The sequence below is a fragment of the Emydura macquarii genome, unplaced genomic scaffold (genome assembly GCF_026122565.2).
Source record: "Emydura macquarii macquarii isolate MOO-44397 ecotype Brisbane River unplaced genomic scaffold, CSIRO-AGI_Emac_v2 contig_318, whole genome shotgun sequence".
Classification (NCBI taxonomy): Eukaryota; Metazoa; Chordata; order Testudines; family Chelidae; genus Emydura; species Emydura macquarii.
The window spans coordinates 14,013,652-14,030,390 of record NW_027130455.1 but is presented as its reverse complement, the minus strand read 5'-3'; the positions used below and the strand labels follow the sequence as shown (position 1 = coordinate 14,030,390).

The 16,739-nt window shown below is 38.7% G+C and overlaps 1 protein-coding gene across 3 annotated transcripts in view; it reads right to left on the bottom strand.

The window, feature by feature from the left end:
- Window positions 1–16,739, bottom strand: part of LOC137166958 (disks large homolog 2-like) — a 623,160-nt gene that overhangs the window by 438,358 nt on the left and 168,063 nt on the right. The gene's annotated exons all lie outside the window — the stretch shown is intronic.

The following is a 16,739-nucleotide window of genomic DNA, read 5'->3' as shown; positions in this document are numbered from 1 at the left end:
AATCATTGCCTAATCAGCATTTTAGATTTGCAATGTTCTGAATATCTGAATTTGACACTTTCTCAGAAGCTTAAGGAATCCTGATTGACTGCCAATGTTAGTGTTCCTTCTTGAAGAATATTCCATTATTACATGCATACTAAAAATAATTCAATATAACTCCAAAGTGATACAATTTTTATTAAATATAATCCGTTCTTTTGGAGCTACATTGCACAGTACAGCGGTATTTCACTGAAACCATGTTGGTCTCTCCAACACAGATATTTCAGGAAAGATGCTGGATTCCTAATACATTATAGATAATCTACAAAAAGCTACTGTCTTTGCAAATAACTATCTAAAGGAGCAGGTCCCTGTACTGTAATCTCACTTATTATATTTTCATCCTTTGTCTTATATTCAGACCAACAATGTCTTTCAGTAGAGCTGGGTCTAAACACTTGTGAACCATATACAGTTCTGCCATATTCAGTTAATGTCCTTTTTAACTTCTAGCACGGTGGTTAGAGAATTCACCTGGAACGTGACACACCTGAGTTCAATTCCTCCCTTTGCCTGATGTTAAAAAAAGATTTGAAATTGGGTCTTCCATGTTGCAGAAGGGTGCCTTAGTCACTGGGCTTTGGGATTGCTGGTATGGAGCTTTCTCAGGGTATGTCTAAACTGCCATCTCTGCGGTGATCAATGCAGTGGGATCGATTGAGTGGGTCGTGGAGACCCACTCAATCCCAGATGGGCTCTCCGGTCGACACTGGTAATCCACCCCTCTCCCCTCCACCCCGCGAAAGGAGTAAGGCTGCATCAACGGGAGGGCTTCTCCCATCAACGCACTGTGAAGGCACCACACCACGTGAACGTAAGTACGTCAACAGGAGATATGCAAGCTAACTTATGCCATTGACCACTGGCAGCAGTGTAGACCGGGCCTCAGTCTCTCCTGTTGAAGTTATTCCACTTTTTATAAATAATAAAATAGTCATTGGAGCAAAGACTTGAGTCTCCCACAGCTTAGCTGAATGCCCTGACCACCAGGCTATAGAGAGTCATTCTCATTTGCTTTCCTTAGCCCAATGACTATTAATTGTCATTCATCGTGGCAAATATAGCATTCTACTTACACTATATCTGGTGCACATTGTAGAACTGATGGATTTAACTAAGCAGGGAAGCTTAAAAAAGGATGAAAGGTTGGTGATGATTAATGAAAAAATTGTTCCACGCATGTTATGGATGAAAACCCAGAGCTTGAGTGGGGTAAAGGAGACAAATGTTTTTATGTTTTTTATGATACAGACAAAGGTATCACAGATGCAGCAAAGGTATTAAGTATGACCCCCAAGCTTGGAAACTGGCCTTTCCCACATCTCACATTCACAAACCTAAAGCCACTACAAATTTTGCCCAATGCAAGTTAGGTCGGCATAAAATCATTGCAGTTAGTATATTCCTCGTGCACATGCATACTTGGCTCCTTGTGTCAGCACTGTTTACTCACCAGAAGTGCTTGCATTGATGCACATTGTGGTGCATCATGGGTAGGTAGCCCAGTGTGCAACTTGCCATCATCCGGCGCGCTGTCTTTTGGGAAATCTTGGTGACACATGGTGATTGGGAGCAAAGAGTCAAGCTCCCATCATGCAACTTTGTCCATCACATATTGCTACCTGTATCTCAGTGTTACACTAGAAAGGAATTGGACCTTCCGACAACACCTAGAGAACACCTGCAGTCAGGTCAGGGTTCATGCCACGCTTATTAGGAAACTGGCCGGAACATCATGGGGCCCCAGTCCACCGACCCTACGAACTGCAACCATTGCTTTGGTACATTCTGCAGCTGAATGCTGTGTGCCATTGTGGTCTTACAGTAATCACACTAAACTCCTTGATACTCAGTTCAATAACACCATGTGCATAGGGTCGGGAATGCTAAAATCGACCCCAGTCGACTGGCTCCTTGTCCTATCACACATCCAGCCTCCACAGACTGGAAGAGCTGCCCAGACATCTCGTTTTCTTAATCACATCAATGCAAACACGAGGATCCTGTTGCATGATGACTTGCAGAATCCATAAAAGACAAGATTAAAATCCAGCAATCCTCTACAGGAACCACATCAAGACCCTTAAACTCAGCTTTGATGCTGAGACTCAGTGGAGAGCCATATGGAGTAGTTAGCCCACTCAAAACAAACAGCTTGTAGTTGACCTTACTAAGAAACCACTGGGTTTTGATTTATGTTGGAAAGATTGGTGCAGATTGAATCACATCAGGACATCTCATGGGAGATGTGGACAAACTGTCTTTAAATAGAAAAAGAGACAAACATCTGTATGCAACTGTGGTCACCAGTCACAGACGATGGAGCACATCATATATGAGTGCCCCCTTGGTCTTTAACTGGGGGGGGGGGTGTCTGAAGGACATTCACCAGCTTACTGCTGTGGCAATTTGCTGGCTATCAATCCAGATATAAATTTGTAATCATTGCTACCTGTGCAAGCCACACAAAAGAAGAAGATCCATAGCCCATAATTTTTGTAAAAATCTCAGAAACCCACATGGCACCTCTTGCTATCTGCCATCTCTCTCATATGCATGAAGCCCACACTACTATGTGGAGTTCTGCTCTCCTGTCATGAGTGTTGCAAACACAGGATCAAAAATCCTCCAGTATTTGCAGAGCTGCAGGAAGAACCACAGCAGCGGACATGACAGCTTTATGGACAACAGAATGCTGTGGGACATAGCAAAAACCAATTCAAGGTTTCCTCTGTTTTTATTAAAACAATTTATTTTAAAAGCTCTTTTCCTTTCAATGTGATCTGCAAATTCTTCTTTCCCCATCCTTCTGCCTTCTGCTCAGTTGCAGGCACAATTCATTAAGATGAACAGAATTCTGCTGGGTCTGCATCTTCAGTAAGTATTTCTGCAGCAGTTTGGTAACGATCTTAATGTTCATGGTTGTATTTTTACAGCCATCTCAACTGCCTATTAAAATACAGCGTTGCACTTGAAAACTGATACTGCACTACCTCAGAAATACTTACTACGATGGGGATGAAGAGAGTGCTGTAGAGTCTTCGTGCTTCATGAATGACTTGTAAAAAGTGATGGTTATAATTTATTATGAGAGTATATGCCATTTTAGATTATTATTCCGGGAAGTTAATAACTGTGGGGAGAATGATTAAGAATTAGATGACTTTTAAAAAAAATATTACCACAGATCAGACTTTGCTGCACAGTTTTCCCATCATTAGTGTATAAGTATTGTAATGACCAGTCTAGACAGCACCTCCACCCACAGGGTGTTGTATCTTTATCTTAAAGTTAAATTATTGTCTTGCATGTTATGTTGGAGGGAAGGAGGGTTATCAGGAGATTTAAGTCCTTCTTTTGGTACTGGAGTTGTTACTTGCAGTGTCCCATAAATCATTCGAGTTCTATAATATTACTGTGTGTTATTACATAGTATTACAGTATGATCTGTACAGCTTTATTCTAAGGCAAAATGAAAACAACAGGAAAACAGCACTTGTTAATTTCCCACTTGTATTTCAAGGATCATTCTGGTGTCAAAGGAAGATCCTGAAACCAACAGGACATCCATAGTCCCTTAAGAAAGGTGTGAAAACTCATTTGAGCCACACAGATTTGTTGCAGGCAGGAACAATTAATTACTGAAATCAAGTGATTAATAATTGCTTAAAGCAGGGTTGAATTTGGCCCATTTTAGTGACATTTGGACACATCACCACACTCTGTGCAGTGCTACACAATCACTATGTTCTGATGGCAAGGACACACTGAAAAGACAGCCTTATGTCTCTTTCCCCATTGAAAAAAAATGCTTGGTTGTTGGAATGTGGCAAACACTGCAGTTATCTCATAGTCTCATATTGAAGCCATTATCCTTTGGAAAAGCATTGTACAAGATTCTGTGCTATGAAACAATTACTGCAGAGCATGATGCTTATTCTTGGATTGCATATTGTGTTTACTGAAAAACCAAAGAAGCACATCAACCCTTTAGGACAGTAACTGCAATGGGTAGGTTTGCCTACCGCTCAACCAAGCAATACTAACAAGTCCTATGAAGCAATAATCTCCTAGAAAACCTTTACAGGCTAAAAAAAGTAGGTTTTCTTCAAATCACTTGACTGCTGTTGTGATAAGCTGTGTAGTAGGCCTGCTTCATTTCTCCACTACAGACAGAAAGTAGTTGGCCACAAGCAAGTGTCAGAGCAAAGGTGTTTTATGTAACCAAAAGCTATTTTCCTATTGCAATTATAATAAACAAGAAGAGAAAACAGAAGTTAATTCACAGGAGGAGAAGGGATTAGAGAGGTCTCATAAACTTCCCGTCTTTGGGCATGAACTGGATCTTGAATTTATTCTTATCCCGAAAGATAAGAATGATGGCCTCAGTCTACACAACAGTTTACAAATGTGGCCAAGAATGACTGCTGGCAGCTCCTTAGCTGATTGCTAAGCATAGTGCTACGATGAAGCAATTTTTCTTGTAATTCACCCCCAAAGATCAACTATTTTAGTTTCTTTGAATATGGTAAAAATGCACATCAACAGGTATTGTACATATACTGCAGTAAGAGGACTAGAAAATGTTTTTCAATTTTAAGCAGTATAACCAACTAACTATATATACACACAGATGACAAAAATAACAGCTATGAATGTTAATTTTATAGGTCTCTACTACAAATACGAGCATTCTCAAAAATGATCACTAATTTTAAGTACTTAAATTTTTCATTGCCCAATTTGAGACACATTAGACCTGCTTTTCATAAATGCTGAGCATCTGAAGCTGTAATTAAAGTCTGTGACCACTTTTAAAAATATGGCTATTAATATTAAGGAAGCTGAGAAGTATGTTTTCTAGAAGAACAGTTCTCAAACCATCAACAATAAAAAATCCACAGTGCCTTTTCTGGTATTTCCCAGACTGACACATTATGAACCATTTAAGATAATTACACTCCTATCTCTGGAGTCCCAGGTCAGTGCCTTATCCATAAGACTCAAATCCCAATCTTCTTTATATTATAGAATGTTATATATGTTTTTTTTTTCAGTTTTGACAACTCTATTGTTCCAAATGATTTCAACAAAACGTTGTAAATCTTGTTTTCAACCTGAAATTCAAAGGAAATGTTAGAGGGTGCAAATCATCACAAACCAGAACTAATTATCTATATGAAGAACACGTGCAAAATAAAAATGATAAGGGTATCCATGCTGCATTCAGTGCCCAATAGTACTGGATCTACAACTGTAAGAAAAATAACTTGGAACAGGAAATAATGATGAAGTAATAGTGTTGACATTTTCATGTTAACCACTGTATTTGCTTCTACCTGAAGTACAGTGAGAGTATCCCTTGAATCTGGCTTGGTAGATAAAAATGACAGGATTTCTTTCTTTTTAATGTACTATTTACAAAAACAAAAATCCTTCAGGTCTTCCGGAAACAAAACTTTAAAGGAAGCCGGTGGGACCTTTTGTCTTAGTTAAGGTTGCAAGAACTGGCTCACTCCACAGTGACACTACACTTCTTGACACCACAAGAATGGGACTCTCAACAATTTTCTACAGTATTTTGTGAACTCTGTGTACAGCCCTTCCTTTATGCAGAAACCTATTTAAGAAAGACAGTCCTACAACAGAAAGATTCTAAACCATCTAAGAATTATTTTTTTACAATGCAAATCTATCTCAAGCACATGATCCAGAGAATATGCACTAAGAGAAACAAATAGCTATAAGAGGACAAGGAGGAGGTTAGAAGAGCCCTACATTATGTTCAATTCTCAGTGCTCTTCTAGCATTTCTGAGTGGAAGATCACTTAAAATGGATCAGAGTTTAACAGTTCATCCAGAAAGAATTCTGGAAAGAAAAAGATATTGAAGGCACATTTATGGGGAAGCCTACAGAAAAGAAAGAGGTACTACTGTCTACTTGAGAGAGAGAGAGAGAGAGAGAGAGAGACTGGATCCATACTACATATACCATACACAAGTAAAACAAATCAACAACTAGTGTGTAACTTCAAAAGAAAATTTGGTATCCACTAGAGAAAACAAATGAAAATGGATGTATTTACCAGCAAGCAGCACAGCATGAGACAGATGAGGAAAAGGTAATCACTAAATAGCGATCAAAGACCAAACAATAGACAGGCAACACAGAGTAACATACATTCCCAGCATATATACATAGGGAAAGAAAGGAGAACACAGCAGTGGGACATCAACATGAAAGGGGGGGGAAGGAATCTGATACATAAAGTGCAGTGGCCTGAACTGTCTGGAATATGAACACTCTCATCATGGGTAAAAGGAAGAGAAAGCAAAGGAATTAAATACTTTTTTTGAAAAAGAGAATTAGATCAATCAAGTATCAAGTTGCCTCAGTGCAAGTCAGTGTTTTGGCCAGCACTACCACTCCACCAAAGAAATTGCCATTGTTGGTGTATGATAGAACTTAACTAATTTGCAGTAATGACAGGAAGACTCACTTTGGATCCTTAGATATTGTAAATCAATAAATAATTGCACAACATGTACAAACAAAACGGCTTCCGAAAGAATTAAGGTTGATTAAGTGTGACATCCCCCTGCAAATGCAAACTCTTCAAAGCAAGAAAGTGTAAAGTTATGGGACACCTCATAAGTATACTGCAATAGTATACTGTGTAGAGTATACAATATACAGTATTGGTCCTGCCGAGTTAGCCAGGATCAGCATCCCAGTGAACAATCATACTTGACACCGAAGTTACTGTGACCTCACTGGTGCTATGCCCTCCTGTGTGTTGCTAGGACTTCTGCGGGCACATCTTCGTGCAGCAGTAAGCTCAGCTGCTCTACAATTCTTTCTCGGTTCATTGCGGGAGAACTTTTCTGTCCTTCCAAGTACACAGGGGAATTGTGCGAAGACATTTTGGGAGGGCTATCAGCATTCGAGCAATTTCACCTGTCTCCTCACTGCAAAGGGTCAGGTTACCAGCCTGAATGAAAGCAGAACTGGGAACTGCTTTTATTCCCGGTAAAACGTTTTTGTGTGTGGAAAGCAGAGGAGTCAGGGTAAGACCTGGGTAAGAGCCTGGGCTAGCTCTGCGGTAAAGACATCACAAGTTATACTGATGGTGACCGCCTCTGCATAGTCTCATGAAATTTCTTTTCATCTCCATAGATATAGAAACATACTACACACAACATGTTAATTTCCTTCAGACTATAATGGGAAAGTTTAAACACTACTTTAGCAACAACAACAGACATTCAGCATTGACATGCATACAGGTGAAGTGTGTGGTACACTATGGCTATGTTTACACTGGCGGTGGTGAATTTGCCGCTGCCAGTTCGATCTTTCATGATCGATTGAGCGGTCAATGAGACCCGCTCAATCGATGAGGGAGTCGACTGAATAAGTCCACCCCCTCAACTAGCGTAGCGCTGAGCCGACGGGAACGCTGTCGACGGGAACGGCTCAGTGCAATGTGAACAGCGCGCAGAAGCAGGCGACGGGAGTTACACAAACTACTCTGCGTGGTTTGCGTAACTCCCGTCGACTGCCGTCGAATTTCCGGGTAAGTGTGAACAAGCCCTATGTGTTTGTGAGGGAAGTATGAGTCATATGACCCCATTGAACCCATGTTATTTATTAGAGAGATTTATAGCTTTACAGCACCTTTGTACCAACAGAATCAGCACAGAGGGGACATGTGGCAGCAGTGAAACAGATCCTCAGTGTTCAAACATTTGCATCAGAAAATATAATATTGCTTCATTACTAGGGCTGTACCAAATTCACAGTCCATTTTGGTCAATTTCACAGTCACAGGATTTTTAAAATAGTAAATTTCACGGTTTCAGATATTTAAAACTAAAATTTCATGCTGTAACCATGGGGACCCTGGCCCAAAAGGAAGGGGGAGTGGCACAAAGCTATTGTGGGGGGGTTGCGGTATTGCCACCCTTACTTCTACACTGCTGCCTTCAGAGCTGGACAGCCAGAGGGCAGCTGATGGCAGGGCACCCAGCTCTGAAGGCAGTGCCACTGCCAGCAGCAGCGCATAAGAGAGGGTGGCATGGCATGGCATTGCCACCCTTATGTCTGCACCACCTCCCTATCCCCAGCTCCAGACTCAGGGTTCAGGATTAAAAAGGGCCTTGGGCTGGCTGTGTGCGTGTATATGTGACGTGTTATTTATACACATTTAAAGCTTACTTGGGAGATCAATTAGATGTTTTTATCGGTCAATTCACCTACAATGGGGAAAAAAATCCATCATCAGAGCCAATAGGAAGAAGTAATAGACTTGGACTTTGGCCTGTTCAGATTCTTACCTCCAGTGGTCTGCACCTTTCTATCTAAGCCTAGTTCACACTGGGGACTAAGTTTGATTTAAAGTCCCTTAATTCGAATTAATTACTCCCGCGTTCACACAGACACCCCTGTTAAATTGAATTAAGTTGCCTGCAAAGTCGAATTAATAAGACCACCTCTGCAAGTGGCGTAGCGCCTAATTCGAATTTGTTAATTCGAATTAGTGTCAGTGTGAACGTAATGTAAGATAGTGTCTCAGAGGCAGGCCATATTTTCAAGATTCTGTCTGTCCCAATTTGAATACCCCAGGGCTAGTTAATATTATCTACTCAAAGAGGGTGGGGAAAATTAGCCCTATTTCTCTACTCATTTATACCATATATTAAAAGTTGAGATTCAGATATTTAGCTGAAATGTTTATCTACAGAATTTTGTATCTTCAATTTTATTGAGGTTTTAAACCAATGTAAAATTTCCAGAAGTAGGTATGCCCTTGTATTGTAATTCACGGGTAAAACAAGGCCGTTATTCTATCATCTTATACTTAGATTTTAAACTCTTTGGGGGTCTCAATCCTTTGTTTGTAGGGCATATAGCACAAGGGGGGCCTGATTCATGACTTGAGCTCCGGAGCTCCATTCCAATAATAAATAGTATCAATGGTGAATTAAAATACAAGAGCAAAGGCTCAAGTCACCAGAAAATCTAGAAGACATAATCAGTTGTGCTTTATATTGTTTCTTATTTGGCATTTTTAATTTTCCATTTCTCCTCCCAGGTTTCCTGCCCTCATCTGTTTTTCATTATCCAAGCTTCTCTTCTGCAGCTGTGTTATCTTCTAAATGTCTCATTTGCTAAAGAAGTGAGGTCAGGAGTTTATTATACAAACAAAAATGTATGATCCTGCTCTGCTATAGTTACTGAAACTAATATTTTTTTCTATTTTTAAATTGGCTTTCTTTCTAGCATATGACAGAAGAGCTTAAGCTATCAATCAAAACCCTTGTTATATATGCTCTGACACCATGTCTATGTACAACAGGGCTACCAACTGTCATCTTAACAATGGTGGAATTCTACCATCCACAAATAAAAGATTCTCTGCGTTACCTTTTTATCTGATTTAAAGGTTCTAAAAGAAAGTATGTTGGCAGTGTGTGTGTCTAGGAATAAGAGCTTCAGCAAGAACCTGTCACAAAGTTAATATCACTGGATAGCAATTTGGCCCACGCATGATCACATCATTTGAGAAAAGCATTTGTGGTTTGTTTGTTAATATAAAGTGAGATCATTGTGTGCACCATAGTTTAAAGGATCTTGTAGGAAAAAAACAAGAGTGGTATGTTAGCCCTACTTGCAGTTTTGTACATTTTATATTTCATACAGTGAAGCAAGCCCTTAATGTCCTGGCTGAAACAGTTGCTTCCATCCATGACACTATGAGTAGGTCTACACTACAATAAAACTACTGCACCCAGCTCTTATCAGTTGACTTGTGGTGTGTGTCTCTAAAATTCCAGTTTAGATGTTCAGGCTCACGCTGGAGTTCAGGTTCTGGGACCCTGAAAATTTCTCTATGAAAAAGACTAACTTCAATAAAGCTTCTCCTTTTTCACCTTAACTTGACTTTATCTGGTGGACTTTTCCATAAGTACATACAATATTCTGCAGTAGTTCTGCTTGCAGCACTCCCACTTGGTCAATGGGAGTTATGCCAGCAAAACAAGAACAGAATAACCAGTGGAGCCACTGAAGATAAAAAATCTACAATGAGAACTGAGGAGGACAAATATGCTCTCAATATTTCTGAATTTTCTCATCCGAAAAACTGGTGGGCTGTTTTTTGTTTTTGTTTTTTTAAATTACACACAAGAGTAAAATTCCAGCAGGGATGCAGAGACAGTGCTCCAGCCCAAGCCCAAATATCTACACTGTAATTTTATAGCCCCACAGCCTGAGCCCCATGAGCCTGAGTCAAATGAGATGGGCCATCCACAGATGTTTTACTGCAGTGTCACAGTGAAATTTTACTCTTTGCTTATTTTTATATGCTTATTGGAACTAATGAACTCGGTGCTTATAGGGATCCTTATCTGTGCCCTGCCATGTTAATTACACAACTCAGCCTCCTTTTCCATAAGATCCTAAGTAATATGGTACACTTTACCTCCCCAAAACTGATTGTTACCATATGCAGATGCAACAGAAAGTTTCCATGAAATAAAGTAATGTATATATTGCTAGGCATATGATAGGATTTTATGTGCTCTGCACTTTTAAATTTTTAGGACTCTGCTGTTTCCTGGAGGCAGCTGTCATTCCATGTTCAGTTCAAATATAGCCTGTTCAGAGAAGAGACACACCATGCTCCCTTTCTTGGTTTATGGTTTTCTCTTGATCAAAAACTAATTCAGACTGAAAGTACATGGTTGCACTTTGTGTATGGAAAAAAAAAGGCAATAAGACCTTCACAGAGTGAACCAAAGAGGAGCATCTATTTTTAAGTTGTTACATTTTCAGCACAGTAAGCAACTAACAAGCATGAATAATGTTCACATAGTATATCTGGATATCAGAAAGACTGAGGGTCCAATCCAGGTATGCATCATGGGCTTGCCTACCTGATCCTTTAAAATGTGAAATAAAAATGAAGTTAAACTTCCACAATTGATCATTGATTAAGCACACAACACAACTGTTTTGTTTTTAACAAAATATAAATTGTCTAGAATGATCAAAGAGCAAAGATTCCTGAAAACCCCAGAAGTCCACAGAATTCTTTGGTTTCAAAACGCTTTACTCAGTTATAAATTAATGGGCTTACATATTATATTATACTTTAGATATAATTATTATATATTATTATATTATATATATATTATTATAATACAATATTACATATTCTAATTTTTGAACAGACAGGGCACAAGGGAGAATGCTACTGAAGTTCGTAATTCATTTCTCATAAATAATAAACAGTTTGTTGCAAGGTCTCACAGGAAGCTATTTTACATGTAACTTTACAAAGCCTGACTAAGTATCATCTTAGACAAAATGCTTAAATTTATGCACACTCGTTTCCTTGATACAAACACTATGGTGTATACAGCTGTGATACTGATGATTAAAAGAAATCCATTATCATTGTCATTGTTCTTGTAATGTTCCCATACACAGGTCAGAAAACATATACTTTCAATCTAGGGATAGAATTTTCAAAACCACCTAATCCCAATGGTTGTCAATCAGAAATAGACATTGCATGTGTGGGCATATTGAATGTGTCTGTTCTGTAACAAACTGTAGCAACTTAGAGGAAACTGGTTGCTGAGTTCTAGTCTCAGGGAGAGTTCTGAAACTGACTAATAGGAAATGTATTTGAAAAGAATTTCATAAATAGCTGGTCTTTCATTTCCAATGATAATGTATTGCTAAGCTCGTTTATTTGCTTTATGTATTAGGGACAATTTCCTAACACATGATAAAGGAAATATTCTGTAATGATCAGGCTTTTAAAATTATCTTTCTGTATATATCAGATGGCTCATGGACATTCTAACAAATATTTTCAAAGAAAGTACGGAAAACTTGTGAATGCACACAGAGTTTTGTGTAACTATAGAGATTGGAAAATTTGGACCTATCATGTTAATTAAATGATTAGGGATTTTAAAACATATTTTATAGTGATAGATTCAAGAAGCTCAATCTGTTTAGTTTAAGAAAGAGAAGGTTCAGAGGTGACTTGATCACAGTCTATAAGTACCTACATGGGGAACAAATATTTGATAATGGGCTCTTCAATCTAGCAACAAAGGTATAACATGATCCAATAGTTGAAGTTGAAACTAAGGAATAGGTAATTAACCACTGGACCAGTTTACCAAGGGTTGTGGTAGATTTTCTGTCACTGGCAATTTTAAAATCAATATTGGATGTTTTTCTAAAAGATCGGCTCTAGGAATTACTTTGGGGAAGCTCTATGGCTTGTGTTATACAGGAGGTCAGCCTGGTCTTGGAATCCTGAATCTAGGTTAAACAGTTCAGATGTATCCTCACTCCTCTCTTTTCCAAATAGTCAGATTGAAGTGTTAAATGGCTTCTTACTATATGTGGTGTACACTTACCTGTTTTACATTCATAATATATTTGCTTTATGCTGACTTCCATTCTGTCCTCTATACATGACACACAAACCCACATAAGATGCAAAATCATCAGTTTACATGGTCAACCATCCCTAGTTAGATTAACTTTTGTAAAAAAAAAATTAAATCCCTCCAAAAATGTCTCCTAATCCTATGTACTTGAGTTGAAAATAAAATGATTTATTTTTCCTCTACAAATTTCCCTATTTATAGCTTTCAAATGTTAACAAGTATGAGCTACTACACATGCACGCACCAGCACAGGAATTGACCATTTGGTAGACTCATAGACTCTAAGGTCAGAAGGAACCAATATGATCATCTAGTCTGACCTCCTGCACAACACAGGCCACAGAAACTCACTCATCCACTCCTGTAATAGACCTGACCTATGATTGAGTTATTAAAGTCCTCAAATCATGATTTAAAGACTTTAAGGTACAGAGAATCCATCAGCAAGTGAGCCGTGTCCCATGCTATAGAGGAAGGCGAAAAATCCCCAGAGCCTTTGCCAATCTGCCATGGGGGAAAATTCCTTCCCGACCCCACATATTGTGATCAGTTAAACTTTGAGCATGTGGACAGGACTCACTAGTCGGACATCCAAGAAAGAATTCTCTGTAATAACTCAGAACCCACTCCATCTAACACCCCTTCACAGGCCATTGGCATATTTACCCCCAGTAGTGAAAGATCAATCAATTGCCAAAGTAGGCTGTCCCATCATATCGTCCCCTCCATAAATTTATCAAGCTCAGTTTTGAAGCCAGCTAGGTTTTTTGCCCCCACTGTACCCCTTGGAAGGCTATTCCAGAACTTCACTCCTCTGATGGTTAGAAACCCGCGTCTAATTTCAAGTCTTAACTTTCTGAAAGCCAGTTTATATCCATTAGTTCTTGTGTCCACATTGGTGCTGAACTTAAATAATTCCTCTCCCTCCCTGGTATTTATCTCTCTGATGTATTTATAGAGAGCAATCATATCTCCCCTCAACCTTCTTTTGGTTAGGCTAAACAAGCCAAGCTCTTTGAGTCTCCCCTCATATGGCAGGTTTTCCATTCCTCGAATCATCCTAGTAGCCCTTCTCTGCACCTGTTCCTGTTTGAATTCATCTTTCTTAACATGGGGGACCAGAACGGCATACAATATTCCAGATGAGGTCTCACCAGCACCTTGTATAAGGGTACTAACACCTCCCTATCTCTATTGGAAATACCTCGTCTGATGCATCCAAGGACCACATTAGCTTTTTTCACAGCCACATCACATTGGCGGCTCATAGTCATCCTGTGATTAACCAATATTCCCAGGTACTTCTCCTCCTCTGTCACTTCCAACTGACGTGTCCCCAGCTTATAGCAGAAATTCTTGTTATTAGTCCCTAAATGCATGACCTTGCACTTTCCACTATTAAATTTCATCCTCTTTTTATTACTCCAGTTTACAAGGTCATCTAGATCTTCCTGTATGATATCCCAATCCTTCTCTGTATTGGCAATACCTCCCAATTTTATGTAATCCGCAAACTTTATTAGCACATTCCCACTTTTTGTGCCAAGATCAGTAATAAAAAGGTTAAATAAGATCGGTCCTAAGACTGATCCCTGAGGAACAGCACTAGTAACGTCCCTCCAGCCTGACAGTTTACCTTTCAGTATGACCCATTGTAGTAACCAGTTCCCTATCTACCTTTCAATTTTCATATTAATCCCCATCTTTTCCAATTTTAACTAATAATTCCCCATGTGGAACCGTATCAAACGCCTTACTGAAATCGAGGTAAATTAGATCCACAGCATTCCCTTTATCTAAAAAAGTCTGTTATCGCCTCAAAAAAGGAGATCAGGTTGGTCTGGCATGATCTACCTTTTGTAAAACCATGTTGTATTTTATCCCAATTACCGTTAACTTCCATGTCCTTAAATACTTTCCCTTTCAAAAATTTTTCCAAGACCTTGCATACTACTGAGGTCAAACTAACAGGCCTGTAGTTACCCGGATCACTTCTTTTCCCTTTCTTAAAAATAGGAACTATGCAATTCATACTGTACAGCCCCTGAGTTTACAGATTCATTAAAAATCATTGCTAATGGGCTTGCAATTTCATGTGCGACTTCCTTTAATATACTTGGATGGCGATTATCTGCCCACCCCCCGATTTAGTCCCAGTATAGGAGATGTTAATGAAATCTGCAGTATATTGACACAAAAAGTCACAAAAGGAGTTCTGCCTGTCTAACTGGTCAAATACTTTCTGTATGAATGGATAGAGTGTAATGCGATAGATAGTAGATAGAGGTTAGCACTCGAGCCTACAAGCCTATTCCCAGTTTTGCAACTAATGTGAAGTGTGGCCTCTTGTAATTTCTATGTCCTTCAGTTTACTCATCTCTACAATGGACATAACAAAAGTAATCAGCTACCTCACAAGGTCTGACTAATTGTTGATACAAGGCTTTGAAACAGTCAGATGAAAAATTGCTACATATGTGAAAATTAATACTAATTTCAAATATTTAATGCGCATATATATCTATCATTTCCCCCCTTTTCTTTCTGTCTCCTTCCTCTGTAATACACATGAAGCGTACAAGCATATCACTTACAGCCTAAACTATAAAGCATAAAGACTTAGGTTTGGTCTACACAGCTGGTGAAATTTGGCAGCAGTCAACAGGAGATACACAAGTTCCCATTGACTTCCTAACTTCTACATAGCACGGAGTTCCCACTACGCTGTGCCGACAGGAAATGCCTTCCCGTCGATGCAGTGTTAATCTTTTAGCGTGGGTGAATTAACGCCGTCGACTTCTGGATCGATTGAGTGGGTCTCCCTCCCTCCCTCAGAATCGATCTGGCGGTGCCAGCAGTGCTGCCATGAATGTAGACATATCCTTAGTATTTGCCGGGAGCTGATTATTTACTTTATTTTTTTCAACCTGCTTTTTAGTTAACTTACTTTCACTAATGCCTAACTGGGATTGTAACAGACATCTAGTTTAATAATACAATTCAATAGCTAGCGTATACCTGCAGTAAACTTCATATTCATAAACTAGACCTATCAAATCAATATTTGAAATACTAGGAGGTAAAAAGTTCTTCGTTTGCAGTAAAAGCATTTTTATATTGACTCTGTTCTGTAACAATAATAAACCAAAATTGTTCCAGGCACACAACGAAAATGAAAATCTTACAAGAATTTTATTAATAAAGTGCTAGCACCTCATTTCCATTTCCACAATGCAGCCACTAGTACAGTCAAGCTACATTATTTCGGTCTCATCAAAAGCTTAAAGGATATGTTATGTTTAGTTTCTTTAGCCTTAGGTTACCCAAAATAACATTTGCATTGCACATTTCTTTAATTCCAAATTCATTAAATCACTGCCTTCTACACTGTTCCAATTTAACACGAACATAGAAAGTCTCTCATCATAGATTGTTTTGCATTTGAAAGTCAATTTTCTATTATAACATTCTGGATTCTTAGGGCTAAATTCTTCTCTCAGATGCACATTTAAATGTACCTTACTGTTTGGCAATAGTAGCTGGTGACCCGTGTAGTGCTGAAGTCCAAGTATCAAATACCTGTGATATTCCTAATATAGATAGGTACTTACAATATGTAGGACTTTGTACTATTTTCACAGTATATTACAAAATATCTCAGTAAATAAATAAAAACAAATAAAATACAATAATAGTGTCACACCAGTTTCCAGAAACATGGACTCTTTAAAGATGAGATGAGGCCTAATGAAAGCCAGCAAAAAAATCATTTTATTTATAAACTATTCAATAAGCATATCAGACTTTGCATCCCCTGACTCATTCATTATTACTAAAGACATCTATATAAAAAAAAAGAATCATGGAGCAATATGATCTGATGGAAAATTGCCACTGAAGTGGAGCAACCCCAGAAGAGGATTAGGCCCTTTATTGATCAAGAGTTCATCCGTATCTGCTGCCTATTCCCCGCACTGAAAGTAACAACTCTCTCTGTAGTATTATTAGCTATAGAAAATAAGGTAGTTTCAGAAAGGAGATTTCAAGTGGGAATGAGTATTAGGATCAAATGAGCTCTTAAGAAATAAAGGTCATGTTTTCATGCAAATACTTTTAGTTGGAGGAAAGAGGGAAAGAGTAATACAGAAAGTTTTACATACATAAGATACTGCAATTTACACCAGAGGCTTTTGCTAGTGAAGACAAAGTGGATTTAA